The sequence below is a fragment of the Diprion similis genome, chromosome 1 (assembly GCF_021155765.1).
Source record: "Diprion similis isolate iyDipSimi1 chromosome 1, iyDipSimi1.1, whole genome shotgun sequence".
NCBI classification, from domain to species: Eukaryota; Metazoa; Arthropoda; class Insecta; order Hymenoptera; family Diprionidae; genus Diprion; species Diprion similis.
Genome location: NC_060105.1, coordinates 7,075,890 through 7,091,507, shown reverse-complemented (window position 1 = coordinate 7,091,507; position 15,618 = coordinate 7,075,890). Strand labels below are relative to the sequence as shown.

The 15,618-nt window shown below is 37.8% G+C and overlaps 1 protein-coding gene across 1 annotated transcript in view; it reads right to left on the bottom strand.

Annotated features, from left to right (window-relative positions):
- The window catches only part of LOC124406709, a 38,019-nt gene that overhangs the window by 20,609 nt on the left and 1,792 nt on the right, over positions 1-15,618 (bottom strand). The window contains exon 2 of the mRNA XM_046882244.1: positions 2,953-3,008. The gene's annotated coding sequence lies outside the window, so the exon portion shown is untranslated. The remainder of the gene's footprint in view (positions 1-2,952; positions 3,009-15,618) is intronic.

The following is a 15,618-nucleotide window of genomic DNA, read 5'->3' as shown; positions in this document are numbered from 1 at the left end:
TCAGTCGATGTTGTTTGCTTATTCCAACTCCGCAGCTTTAAGCTCAAAGGCATTTAATTAACAAATGGAGTTGGCTGGCTGACTTTGCTGCAGCGGCCGAAATTCGATCGGAGAATATATATACTTAATTGTTTTTGCCATGGATGACAATTTCACCTTCGCCTGACATTGAATTGAAAAATCGAAATGAAAAAAGCTCGGCTTTGTTGCCTTGGCGAGAACCGAGACTACGAGAGGGGCGAGTGCTTTGCAGCATCCCTCGTGCAATATCACGCATCACTGCGTTGTAACGAGCCACTGACGTCGGAGCTCACGCAAACCTGACTCGTCTGCAGACCGAAATAGTAGACGCATCCGAAAAACTCGTCTCATAGAGGGAGATGCAAGTTTTGAACAAAAGCTTCACGTACACGATTTGATAAAATAGAAACTCTGTTGCAATTCAATCTTGTTTAGTCCTCGTTGGTTATATCATTAAAGTTAAGCAATTTGAAAAAAATGAAAATACGAAACCAGAGAATCTTCACTGAGCAATGCGCTTTTTTGACAATCCCAAATCATGATGGATTACATTTTTACTTTATTGAACTTGGAAATTTTTAATGTCAAGTGTTACGGTGAGATTTTTTTTAAACAAGATTAAATCTCAACGAGTTTGAATTCTCAGTTTTTTTTTGCTCCGACATTGCTTATTGGACTGTATTGTAGAGGTTTTTCAAATATTCTAAATTTGGAGGTACGCAATTTCGGATTAAGTTTGAGATCTTACAGGAACGACGAATTCTTCCGTGATTTAACATAATATGGAATATCTCATTAAAAGAAATAATCTCTTAGATATTCTTTACTCGCTAATTTCGAAAAAAACGAGAACTGAATCCGAAAACATGAGGCCAAAACTGTCTCCAGTTCAGCTGGAATGCCTTATATGTATTCATTGCACGTGACTAAAGAATTTACGAGGCCTTTACAATGGTAGGACGAGGATTAGGATCATTCGGGGAAAAAAACCGAACGAAGCTTCTGGGTATAAATCTAGATCCTGGATTGAACAAGGATCGTAAAGAGCAGACAATTCTAGACTGGCTGATCTGAGCGAAGAGTCGGTTGGATAAACATTGTTATTGTTACAGTAAGCGGAGTTTCATTTGCCATTATATCGCCCCACTCGAATCAAACCAGTAATTTCTCTCACCTTCTATTTTCCATTTTTTCGTTAACCATCGATCAGCAATTCTTTTTTTTATGACTTGATAACCCTAAAATCAAGAGCAGGACAAACGAGAAAAGCGAAAAATTGCTCTTTTTCAAATATTACACATGACTCGTGGCACGAAGGCCTTGAGTGATAATAATTAAAAGTCGAGGCACATGCCTCGGCTCTTGGTATATACTTTTCCATAGTAATTAGTTACTCGAATTTTCGCAGCGCGTATAATAATTAAATACCGGGGGGTTTATTGCATGATTATCTACACGCGGCAACGCTTCCCCAGTTCTTAACGACGGTTTTTTCTTCCACACCATGTACCTTTACTAAGCTTTGTCTTTTTCCCCTCTCTCTCTCTCTCTCTTTCTTTCACCTCGACCAACTCGCCAGAATTCTTCTCCGTCGATTTACGAGGTCCATTAATTCGCAACCCTCCCGCGAGTAGGTACTAATCCGGAGAAAAATCGGACAATGCTGTAGACTTTCGTATAAAATGAAAACCATGCACCTCACGAAGGATGAAAATTGGTGTTTTAAGGGGTTCGAGATAGCGAAGAAAAAAAAAAATGCAGAGAAATAGAAGGTGAAAAAATGACGCGAAGAAACAGCTAGAAAAAATACTAAGACATGAGAGTGAAAAGCGAGGAGCGCATGCGAACAAAAAAGACTGAGACAAGCGGAGAAAAGAAACTTTTCAACAATGAAGTGGACGCGACGACGACGCTGGTTTTCAAAAGAGCGAATCGACGCTAATGCCTGTAACGACGCCGGAGCCCCAGATGCGCTAAAAAGTTATGCCATCAGCCTGGAAAGTCTTGCGCCGGTGTTGCTTTTTTCCTTACGTCAAACTACACCTAACTTATGTACAACACGGTATAGATCCAGCTGAAAAGCCAAAGTTGAAAAATCGTGGAGCGTAAAGAATTCTGACGGTGGAAAGTTTAGTATATACACACAGAGAAAAAGAGAAAGAGAGAGAGAGAGAGAGAGAGAGAGAGAGAGAGAATTATTTACCTTGGTGCAAAAGGTGGGGAAAAAAGGAGTGACGAAAATTGAAAATTGTTCAAATATTTGCGAGGCGTGGCTCGATCATTCTTGTGTAATGCAAGTCGATTTGTGGGCTTGCAAGTACTCGGAGAAAATCGTCCCGAGGACGTTCGTTGGACGCTTGCGCCTATTTCGGCCAGCTCGTTAGGACCATTACTTTGCAATATCTTGTTATACCAGCCGCGAGGGATGGAACGAGTTTTCCAGGTCGAACGCGCGGTAAACTTCTTGATTGAAATGCTGAGGAAGGAGATTATCAAGGCAGGAGTTTGAAAAATTTTTAGTCCCGACTCGCAGGCCTCGCTTTTTTTTACTTTTAAGCGAAGTATTCGTCTTGGACGCGGTACACCTTTAATTTCAATCGATCAAACCTGATCGAAAATTCCAATAACAAGACCTTAATGAGTGAATGAAAACTTGGTTTCGAACCATTCGAAAATTTCATGTTCCGTCAAAGTATGATTTCTTTACTTCAAGTTTTGTCATCGAAAGATTGGGAATTCGGCGCTGTCGCAACTTTTCAAATTCGGAATTTCAATCCCGCCATTTTGACAGGCACTTGTGTGTAACAAACTGACACATTATATGTATAGTAGTTTTATATATTCGAGCGATAAGACGATATTCTTGTTATATATATATATATATATATATATATATATCGGTACAAATGACACGCAAGCAAAGGAGCTTACCTTTCGTCCGGAGGACAAATTGGCTGAGGTTTATACTTGAACAGCCGAGAGCCAATCTGAAATTGATAGAATACAGAATTTGAGTTTATGTGTAAAAGAAAATGGAAATTTTTTGATCTATTAAGTGAATTTGGAAGCTTATATTCATCGTGCAGTCTCTAGGAGAGAAAGAAAGTTAACCGTATAGGTATAAAAACGAACAGAAATCACCCTATAAACATATGTAGGTATATTTTATTCACCCTGAGTGAAAAACTTCTTTCACGAGTAAAAATCTCAACACAGATTGGATAAAATCGTCGGTATATAGCGAAGGATCCCGCCTATCCTCGCGCGATTTGCGAATTTTACCGAGTTGTCTAATAAAGCATCGAGCGCTTTTGCACTTGACTCGAATATTGTCACACCGCAGTGTAAGTACAAAATCCGCCTTAGGGTTGAACGAGGTCGTTTATACTTTTACCCCGTGAGTTTAAAAACTCCATCAAAGACAATGGGAATTCGAAATCGAATTTTCGGGGAGGATGACAGCCGAAACACAGGCTTGAAGGAAAAAATAATCATCTTTGGAGACGAGGATCTTTTTGGAGGTAATACGGAGCGACCCTCTTTCCCTCGATATTTTCCACCGACTTTGCACTCTACTTTCGGATGCGATACAGTCGGCTCAAAGCCTCTTACCTTGCCTTACTTCACTTAATACGGAGTCCTTAATACACAGAATAACGGCAACATCTTATTTGCTGGTACTTTGATCAACCCTTACGGATAATGCAACTGGGCAAACAAAAGAGTGTAGGGGGTGAAATTATGCCGAAGGGTGGGTCGCGGGATCTAATTTTGGAGTAGTAGTTACGCACCTTCTACCCTGTGCATCCACCGACCTTTCGCACATTTTATTTATTCCTGTACAACCTTCGACCTTTACCTAACAATTTTCAATTCACTCAGAGATAAAATTTCAGATTTTTATCTGTTACTAGTCAGGTATTAAAGAATTCTAGTGAACTATAAGGTATCGTTGTAATAACTATTCACTACCGTTCGAATTACAAGAAAATGTGACAGTGATTTGATTTCAATTGTCGATGCTACATTTTTTGTTATTTCAAAATTGAATTTGCTCGTTATGTAAATTATCTATTTAGTTTATGGTAAAGTTATGGTAAAAAAAAAGTACCATTAATATTTATATGTATAACGAAACTTCAAAATTCTTGCATGAATAATACACTCTGGAATCCATATATGATTATTGTGGTTTGGAAATCGCAGTTTCCTGTTACATTGTAAAAAGAAACGAGATAGAAAAATGTCGGAAAAATTTACAACCGACAGATACAGCATCTCTGTTTTTAAAAAATGCCAATTTTTATTTGTTCAACGAATCCAACATCAATTAAGAAGATTGAACAAAGTTGTAGATTCTTGGAGTATGGAAAGTACAGACACGCACATTCAACGTCTCTACGGTTGGGATATTCCTCATTTCTCCACGACGACGCTTTGCGTCAGTCATAGAATGACGTCATCCTACACACATAGATACATACGGACTTTACGCGTATGTGTGTATATCCACATATGATATACATGTAGATACGAGGAATCGAGGTGGAAAATTTCTCACCGTTGTCGGGTACCTCGTATAAGAGTTGAAGTTCCGGTTACCCTAGTTGAAATTCCGCTCGTTTCTCCGCAGCTACACGAACGACGACGGAGAATTTATAACGTTGTGATAGATGTGAGGCGTATGTTCATATAATAGAATAAAACCGACTTCGTGCATCCACGCATCGATATTTCATCACACGTGACGCTAATACATGAGGAAAAATATTTTAATAACTATTTAGCGACGACGAAGTACAAAAGAACACTGAAATTAACCGAGAAATCAACGATTTGAGATTCTCGTCTCGTCTCGCAGGGGAAAACCCAAGGAGATGACTCGAGAAAAACGCGTCCGCCAAACAATGCTGCAGGTGTATCTGTTCTTTGTAAACTAATACACAGCCTGATACGCGAATATTTTGGAAGAGTTCCAAATCACCGACGTGAGTCAGCCTCCCACCTTTTCTCTCCGTTCGCTAAATTATCACCGCGCCAGAGTAGGTGGCTTTCAAAACCGCGTGTATCTACCTACAACATAGCGAATCGTACCGCTTGGTGCTGAAAATGTGCATGCAAGCGATAATATTTTAATACTCAAGTGGTGAACGATGGAAAGTGCCTCAGTTTTCTCAAGTAAAACTTAATTTCATCGAATTTGTAGAAGGGAAATTTTTCACGATAAACGAAACGATTTCGCAATGGTCAGGGTATGATTGAAGAAAAGAAATAATTGAAACGAGTAGCGAATTTTCGGTTCGTTGAACAAACGGCAGTAAAAGTAGCAAATCATGTTCTAACTCTGAGAGATACGAAGCGTTCTTTGACGACTGAATTATCATTTATTATATTTATAACATAGAAAATAATTACCGAGACTGCGTTCCGATGTTGAATTGGTTTTGCTGGAGACACCGCAGCGTGAAAAATGATCCAGATAAAATTATTACTTCCATGTTTAGGTGTAATAAATAATACAAGGTTATATTGAATTTTTGTCAACCTTATTCACCACGTTTTGAGTAAAATACACGAACCCTTTACGATTTATAGTAAGTCATTTATAATTGGTTGGCATCGAGCATTTTACCAATGGTTCGATTTGTTTTTTCTTCACTTTCAATCTTTCAGTTCTTTAATTTTGTATTTTCAACTCTGCGAGGCACGTGTAAATTTTTGCCTACATAAAAATAAATGACATTTAATTTATGGAAATATTTCGTTTTTCCACGATGACTAAATCCCGTCGGTAAGCTTGAAAGAAAATATCCAAAAATATGTAAGCTGATATTTTTCGGTGAAATTCTTTTTGTTAAACACTTTTTGGTATTCTCTACTGTTCAGCGAATTTTGTCCAAAATGATATCGTTGAGAAGTATACAATGACCGTCGAAAAATTAGCAATAAAAACAACTATTGCATCGGTCAAACACCGGGATTGAAATTTCTTCTTTTCGTCACACAATCTATATTTTATATGAAAACGTGGATGATGGGCTCGTTTTTGTGTCTTACTTCGGTCGTGCCGCCCAGGTATCACAGTTGAGGGTCGATTTGTCGAATTCAAACACAGAGTAAAGTAGGGAGTCTAACCCGAGGAAGGGACAAAACAGAAGGGAAGAAGAAGAAGAAGAAAAAGAAGAAGAGGGGAAAAATCTAAAAAGGGAGAAGAAAAAAAAGAAATAAAATTCGTCGACTGAGGCTTGACGTAACCCATACCCTATATGTATAATATGTAATATGTATGTGTAATACATATATACATACACATACATACGTGTATCTCGGCATATATACGTATATAATACATATAATACCCAGCGAATCGTGAAAATCAAACTTTTCTCACCGTAAACCCTTAGGGTTATTTGAACAGGGATATTCCCGTCTTCTCGTCACCGCCGAATTTTCTTCCGGATCGTGGATTTTAGACGGCGTAAGGAAATCCGAATTTTTCTTTACAAGCGTGATAGTACTTGAAAGTCGGGACGGAAAATAAGTGAATAAAAAGAATAAAAAATAAACGTACATGTTCGCATCATCGTTAATTTGTATAATGCAGGAAAAAGTGGGGGAAGGACAAGAAAAAAAAAGAAAAAAAAAAGAAAAGTAAAACGAAAAAAGAAAATTCGCTAATTGTCTTCCAACTTTCCGACCAATTTATGAAGAATTATTCACGGCCAACGAACATGATCAACATCCCCAACGGCTGTCAACTTCTGACTTTTGCACTGAGCTGGCTGAATCGAAGTGGGTGGAGGTACATGACGATCAAAGGCTGAAAAATGATGGGAAAAAGGAAAAAGGAATGAAGCAGATGAAAGAGTGAAGAGAGAATAAAAAAACAAAACAAATATTGCAACCATGCAAAACCAACTATACGGAAAGCTGAATCTTGCAGAACAAATATGTAAAGCTCGGGGTTATTGAAGCATATTCGACAAAACGCAGGTCGATACGAACCCACAGATGGATATTGCTATCGCTTCATGGGTAAAAAAAAGTTTCACGTTATTTATCGTGTATAAGTGTGTAATATATATATATATATATATATATATACGTGTACATTTATATATTAATACATAAAAACCGGGTGGCTACAGCATGGCATCTTCTGCAGCATCTCATCTGCGATATTTCATTTCCCCCGCGATAGCGAGATGACGAAACTCTGCGGATACGTCGTCGTAACTTTAGCAATATTTCAAAAGGAAAAATGGAAAAATAAAGAAGCTGTAAATGTGCAGATACGCCTGCACAATGGCTATTCATAGTTTCGCTTTCCCCCTTCGGGATCTAAAGAAATAAAGAAACGGGAGCGAAGCTCCGGTTTTTAATGAAAATACATAGCATAGCTGAAATGCTTTACTCTAGATTCATAATTATGTTTCCTTCCTTACGTCATTCTAGCCTGCGAGAGAAATTCCTTCAAGGATCTCCGAGGCAACAAAGGAGGGGAATAAAAAACGAAAATTGTTAGATCGTAAGGCGTGCGATATAATGAGACGGCGATCCATCGATCCGTTGCCACATTTTCAAGGAACAAAATTTCCGTTTCGCTTCATTCATGGCCGCATATGGTGGTATAATACCAAAGAAGTATACATATGTATATTATCATATACATATATATTATATGAATAATATTAGACGCCCTTATATTGACGAATATCTCCGGTGAAATTCAGTGGAATAAACAAGTATTGATGAGTCTCGTCTCTTTTCGCATCGTACTAAAATTTGGTACGTAAAAAAAATGTGGAAGGTCAAAGTTCACAAACCTTTACATTGATTTATACGAGGAATTCCATGCAAATCCAACCAACGTCTAAGCCTAAATTTTTTCAATTTTTTATTCAACTGTTTAATCATTTAGAAATATTGCGAGTGGTTTCCAAAGAACAATAGACAAATTAGACAAAAATTGCTACACAATGGTATAGACAAATAATAGTGTTGAAAACTTTTCAGTAATTTTCAGATCGGTCAAAAAATGTTTTAGACGAGAAAAAAATGAAAAAAAAGGAGGAAAAATCGGACCATCATGGGTCCGGTCTTGAAGCGTTTGGAATAGAAGATACAGTTTCTGAGAATTTTTTTACAACTTTCAAAACAGGTCCTTTTCAAAATTACTCTAAATGTCTGTAAGTACTTGAGCAGTTGAATAAAAAATCTGAAAATTTCAGGTACTGTTTCAGAGTTGGGACAACTGCAGAAATTTTTTTTAAACTAAATCATAAATTGTTAGGAGGTCAGATAATACCTACGTAGGGAGAATAGAGTGCTAATTATGGAATAGGGAAGAGCATGATATTGACCAGTAGATATAGGTATTTGACCTTTTTCCCGAGCCCGAGGAAAAATCTATAAAGCAATTTGCGCTACTACAAAAGATGAAAGTAATTGAAATCGAAATTATTCTTCAATTACATTTGCAGGAGTTTACGGTTCCGATGTGTGTCGAAACGCGTGTTTCATGGAATATTGCGAATCCGGTTCTTACTCCCATGGCGTGCCTACGCCCGCCCACCTTGAACACACCTTGCAAAGCTCTCACCCAGCCTCCGCTGCCGAAATTGTTACTCCGACCCACTTAGCGTTAAGGGTATTTTCCGCATATACAGAGAGCTGGGCTTGCTTGAAACATGTTTATGTATTCATGCACGCACAGCTCGGCTCTGCATCGTTAGTTTAATATGGAAGGAAAATTTGACGAGGAGAAGACCGATCTTACCGATATAAGCAAGTCGACAGGGCGGATTGTTTTGTGCTTCTAGTGTTGAGTACAAATCGGTACGAAGTTTTAATCTAAACTGAGGTGAAAAAGAAACTGTTTTAAAAAATCTGCGTCAGTAACGAACGTGGATGAAACAACGTCTCTGCTATGCAGGAGAAGTCAATTTGAGCAAACTTCGATGATGCAAATTACGATAGCTACGATCTGCGGAAGGGTTTTAGGCTCGGAATCTTTCAAAAGTTTCAAATTAACAAACTCTGGTGTTCTTCACCGGACTCTCAAGATTTTAGAATTGTATTATTCACCGTATTTCCAGAGATCGTTTGGAAAATGTATGTTCATAAAAAATCGCGTCTTGGGTGAAATGAGTCCGAGAAAAAAACACCAGAGTTTAATCATTTTAAGGGTTATAATTATTTATTTAACATTTTCCAGAATTGTTGATATCTTAACTTGTGTCATTTGCATTGAAACAAATAAATTTTTATTGCATAGTTTCAATCGAATTTTGTTCTTTTCCTAAATCTTAACCCAAGATTTCTACCCGATTCCCACAATTCCTTCAATTTCGTTTTGGTACGCAACATCCACGAAGATATATTCGCTGTTTAAACAAAGCAAGGAAAAGATGTGATTCAGCCTGATTCCCAGGATAACCAGGTAAAAAAGTGTAATGGTTAGAAAAATGTAAACACACAAAAAAGGAATCGGATTTTTAATTAAAACTTTTTCATCCCCGAGGCTTATCGACGATACACCTAATTTCCGCAAGGTTTGACTCCGAATCACGTCTCCCTACATCCCCTTAAATACCGAACATTCAGAAGCAGTGTTGCGGGGTGGTTTGGAGAGGAACAACGGTGTTTCCCGTTAATTGGACACCGACAAGCGATACTTGGGAATGTAATCCTCCGGTCAAAGGGGTTGGCGGATTTCTCTATATAACCCCTTCCGAAATCTCCGGTATTTCGGCCGGCCATGGTAACTAAAAGAAAACTACACGTATACTTTCGATAATAACAATAACAATAATCAATGGGGAGTGAAATAATCTGACGAAGACATGGCGAAGACATGCCGAGAAGAATTAAGGGCGAGAAAATTAAGCAGAGGTAATAAATTCGGTCTAATTTACTTCGGTATATCCTGTCCATGGAAGAAAGAAAGACAAGATATAGAATTCAGGCTTCATTCGATTATGCTCTAAGGTCATATCTCACAGGTATTCCGCTGGGATGAGACTTCACTATCTATTTGATCAAGAAGTTAGAGTAGGAATCTTGATTAATGCAGCGCTCCGCAGTGTTTTGAAAATTCAAACGATATCCCTTCATCGGAGATTGTCGTATATATAATATATATATATATATATATATATACTTATTCGAGTAAGAAATTTTCGATTCTCGTCATGCCTCGTCGCCGGCTTGCATTATATAGACGTAAGGACGTGCCATTGCTCGAGGGCTTTGGGATTAGGGCCAAGGCTACATCGTACGGGGTCCAGATGGTAGGTTGAAGTCGGTATCTCCTGCCGCAAAGTTAGGAATTATTCGGCAGATAAATAGCGCGAGATGGATTTGAAACGAATCGACAAACGATTATCCGGAGGAAATTGAGGCCGAGAAATATTATCTCTGTTTCAATCTCGGTGCTTGCAGGGAAAAGTTGTTACTTGAAGCTCACGGATGGACGGATGGACAGGCAGGCGCATAAGAAAGTGCGGACTAAGTTAGCGAAAGAAAGTAAAGTGGGTTCTCCCATAAAGACGCGGGGACGCAGCTTCTCCCTTTCAATGACATCGTCCTGCAGACTTTCAATTTTTCCCTTTCCTCTTCATCGCGAACAGGACAAAAGACGAGTCTGTACCTGATTGATAGAAGTTGACAAGTTTTTCGCCTCTGCAGTTTGCTCACTTTTTTATTAAAAATATTTTTCAAAGTGACGAAAAAAATATACTGTCCAAGTTACAACTCTTATTATTATTTCTTAGAGGTGCCTCATCGCGATTTCATATTTCTGACTTAAATGACGTGAGAACATTTTTTTTTTTTGGGGGGGAAATTGAACGCTTTGTAAAATAAGGTCTCTTATCATTTTATGATAAATCTACTCTTTCAAAAGTTATTTGAGATCCTTAGTTGACCTTTAACCTTTGACCTTAAATAACTTTTGAAAGAGTAGATTTATCATAAAATGATAAGAGACCTTATTTTACAGAGCGTTCAATCCCCCCCCCCCCCCCCCCCAAAAAAAAAGTATTCCACGTCATTTAAGTGGGAAACAGAAAATCGTGATGAGGAATCTCATAAATATTAATATTAAGAGCTGAAATTTGGACATCATATTTTTTTCATCAATTCAAACAACATGTTTGATTTGAATTTTGAAAAAAAAACAAAAAACATTGTCGATATTTTAGATACAGTCAAAATTGTACTTATAGCTTAGAGAGTTTGAAAAAATCGAAATTGGATACACAAATCTTAGTCCAGTAGCAATCGGTGAATGCAAAATCTGATTGTATTTCATGTAACTCGAAAATTAGGGGCGTGAAAATATCTTGAGGACGTATTTTCGCATTGAACTACCCATTTTTGGATGGCGGAAGAGTCAAGTAGGCTCTTGGAATTCAGCAGGTGACACGGAGCGAGGGATACGTGCCGAGCTTCGCCTTCACGCTTCGACGCGATTATATGGGGGATGAAATTTTTTAGCGACGCCTCGAAAAGGCGAAGGACTTGTCGCTAGTTATTGTGAGGGTGACGTCGTGAATGGATGTGAAAAACTCCCACGATAATCTTCAGGACAAAAGCCACGCGAGCTCATTTCCAGCAATTCTTTCTCCTCTTTTCTTCGTCCTCGACTCTTCAACCCCCTGACTTCGTCCTTCACCCTCATCGCGAGGTTCAACTCGAGTATTAATCCAATTAGGGCCGGTTAGATGGTCGGGTTTGAGGTTTAAAATGGCCCTTGAATCACAGCTGGGTAATCGGTCCGCGGGATTGTATTTCAGAGGTTGGTTCAAGTGGGACTGATACTGAATGGAGGGGCAAACCCTGCGCTAATGGGAATCTCGATCGACAGCCCATCTACTCTATATCCTTCCGCAAGGAACGAGCTCCTGCATCCTCCGATCTTTTCCGCCCCGTCAACGTCGACGCCGAGTTAACTCTCGGGCACCGGATAAAAGTGCAGCCACTTTTCCACCCTCGTGATTTGAGGCGTCCGATTGATATCAACGGTGCAGCGAAAGCTCCGGTGAATTGATCTTCACTCTCAATTAAGGATAGATTGAAGTACAGACTCGGCAAAAGGGTATCGAATAGGAAAAAGATGAACTATATTAAATTTTGAATTTTTAGGTGAAAAAGCTCGACAGATTATTTTCTTTTCGTTCTTTTCTTTCTCATTTTATGCCAAAGAAACATCATCGTTTCTCCAATTTTCATGAAAAAGAACTTATTCTGTTCGTTAACCAATTCCCTACAATTTTTCTGAGATGAGTGTTCTCTGAAGCTGCTCAATTATCGCTATAGCTTGTTATGAATAAACTTATCCGTTGTAACGTGACGCATTAACACTGTGAAAAAAGCATTTCAGAATCATTTTCACAATAAAGCTGCTAACGAACGAAATCAGCTTTAATTTACATAAAAGTTTGGCATAACAATATAATTTCAGCATTAAACGATTCAATTTAGTTATCTAATCTCGCAAAAGATATTAAACCATACGCTGCACATCTGTGTATAACGCTGGTGTTGCACCGGGGTCACTTCAGACCCCACATCAAATATCATTGCATAGAAACGGTGATATCGATTCAATTAGTTTGAAAAAATGTTGGGATACTTTTTAACTATAATATATCAAAGCAAATGAGTTGTCCTCGGCAAAATGAAATTTTCAGTGCAGAAAAAAAAAAAACATAAATAATTTTCAAAACAATAAATAATTACGGAAAATGGATCATTTTAATAAAAAAAAAAAAAAAACCATAACTCACTGCACATTCAATATTTTGAGCTAAAAAATATTTAGACACTGCGAGATGAAAAAATATATTTATTAGAGTGAATGAGATTGAGTTTTTGGAAATAAGAATAAATGAACGGTTTTTACGATATTTCGTTATTTATCTTGGATAAAATCAGATTATTTTGTATATTTTTCATATGGAATTTACGGTGAACATAGCGTGGGGTCATTTCGACCCCGTTGTGCAGCGTAAGGGTTAACTGAATCCTGAAGGTGATTAAATTTTTCAAACCTCAATCTGCCCGTTCTGTTTGGCGTTATATTATTTCCTCCAAGTTCTGTAAAATCTTAATTTCAGTTCAACAATTCCGACAATTCTGCGTTCGGGTAAAAACGTGAGAGAATTCCGTTTCCCCGTCGGGAATTTATCCACGGGATGAAATGCAGCAGTGTATTCTCGCACAAAGGGAATAGCGTTATTCCCAGAGGAATTTATCCCGTAAGCTGCTGCACAGCATATTCAGCTATGAAAAATAGAGAAGACGAGGAGAGAGAACCGGTTGTAACGTGCGTATAGATATGGATGTGGGTGTGTGTAGCGCTGCGGGTTTGCCATACGCGTTCGCGAAGAGTTTATTTCGAGCTTCAAAGTTCCTTTCAAGATTCTACACTCGAGCAAACTCGTAAGCAACACCTCTTTCCGGTCTCCATGCGTCTATTGCATACTTCGTTGCAGTCTTCCTCGGATCTTTCATTCGAATGAAAAATACCATCTTTTCCTTCAACTCGAACCGCAATTTTTTTTATACAGTTTTACGAATTATTCGGTTTCCTAGATCCGCTCATTCGATCAATGCGATTTAATTAACTCACTTCTGTAAATTAGCGACGACTGCTAATTGTAAGATGAAAATAATTGTAGCATCGATTAATCAAGGCCGCAATAATAATCGAACGTGATTCGATTAAATCGGTAAAGAATAATCTATCATATATTTTTTTTGTTTTGAAATGGTGCATTTGAAACCAGGATTTTGTAATTATTACTACGTAGTCTTGATGGTGGAAAAGCTTATCAAAAATATTTCTCAATTTTAGGTAAAAATATTCATTTATCTTTCACTTATTATATCAAATAGGTACTTAGCGAGTGCAAAACAATGATAATAATTTATACATTAATCACGTGAATTGACATCGTATTACATCGTTTATGGGTGTTAAAAATAAAAACCGATCAATCGAGTTCGAAAAGTAATCGATTATACTCGATTAACCGTGAAAAAATAATCGATTTAATCGAAAATAGAATATTTTTGTTAATTCTTACAGAGTATAACGAAGGTTCTCGCTTTTCACGACGGAAACGCGGTAGGTATAACAAATTCATGCGCAAAGCTGGGTTATAAGGAACCCTCGTCGAGCCTTGACCCTTCTTCACAAAGGGTGAAGGTACGTACAGGGTGATACGCCGCATGCGTTCAAGACTCTGCAAATAGACTCTGTTTGAAACTCCAAAAGGGCTATCCGAATTTCTCTCAGAGGAATGAGAGTATTAATTATTCTCACGGAGAGCCTGAGAAGCTCCTCGTCATCAAGTCTGCAGACTCGTTTTACAGCGAAACGAGCGACTGCATCATCGGCACGTCAGCGTCGTGCGAAACTGGGGGAGACTCGAAAAATGATCGCCTAGTCGAAGGGGAGATGGAGGAACTCTGTTCCTAAGTAGTAGTTCGTGATCCCCGATTTGCGAACAGCAACGTAATCACGTTAACGAGACGCACATCCTTGAGATGTCGCGAAGTGTTGAACGGCGCAAAAATCTTTTCCCCAAAAATTATATATTTACATTAGGGTGGGGGTTAAAAAAAAGTTTATATTCCAACTTGAAGAATCTTTAATTAACCTTGAAAAAAAAAGATCCTGAAAGTTTCAATGCTCTGTCTGGCTATTATCGGGGTGCCGACAGTTTTTTAAGATAATTTTTTGATTGATTTATTTATTTGTTTTTTTTTTGTTACCATTTTGAATTGTTCAATTTTTATTCTAGCCTGCCTTGAAATTTTTTATTTACTAATATCTAGGCTATATTTTTTATATACGGTATGTCGTTTATTTCGTCATGAAAAATTGAAAATGTTTGAGTAAAAAAGTACTTTTCATCCCAGATTTATGTGTTTACCGTTTGTTTTTTTTTTGTTTTGTTATAAAATTAAAAAAACATCGGGGTGCGAGAAAAAATGATATCTTATTTTATGAGGAAAACGATTAAACAAAAACAAAAATTCAATAAAATTATCTGCCGGTAGGTACCCCTTAATAGTGAGATAGAGCATTGAAACTTTCAGGATCTTTTTCTTCAAGGTGAACTCCAGATTTTTCAAGTTGGAGCATGAACTTTTTTTTTTCACATCCGCCACCCTAATATACATATAATACCTATATGATGAGATACGTTGTCACGTGCTGAATAACTTTTTCACAGTGTTTTGTTGCCGAAGGTATAATATTAAATTTTCAATTTTAATATACGTTCGTCAAATTACTTCTCTATTGTTTTTTTTTTCTGCTCGTTCTGCTTTTTCGTTTATATCGTTCCTTTCAACCCACGCGACGTAAATTTTATACACCTGTCCAACATTTCTGGGTATATTTTTCTATTTACGCATTCATGCACAGACACTCGTGAATTTGACGTTTATACTCAGAGGGACACAAAGCGCGTCGCACCTTTTACTCGTTTTCTTTTTTTTTTTCATGACCGCAGAATTGCCGTACCATGAAAAACAAACACGTCGGGGAAAGAAATTAGCGAATGTGAAATGAAACAAAAA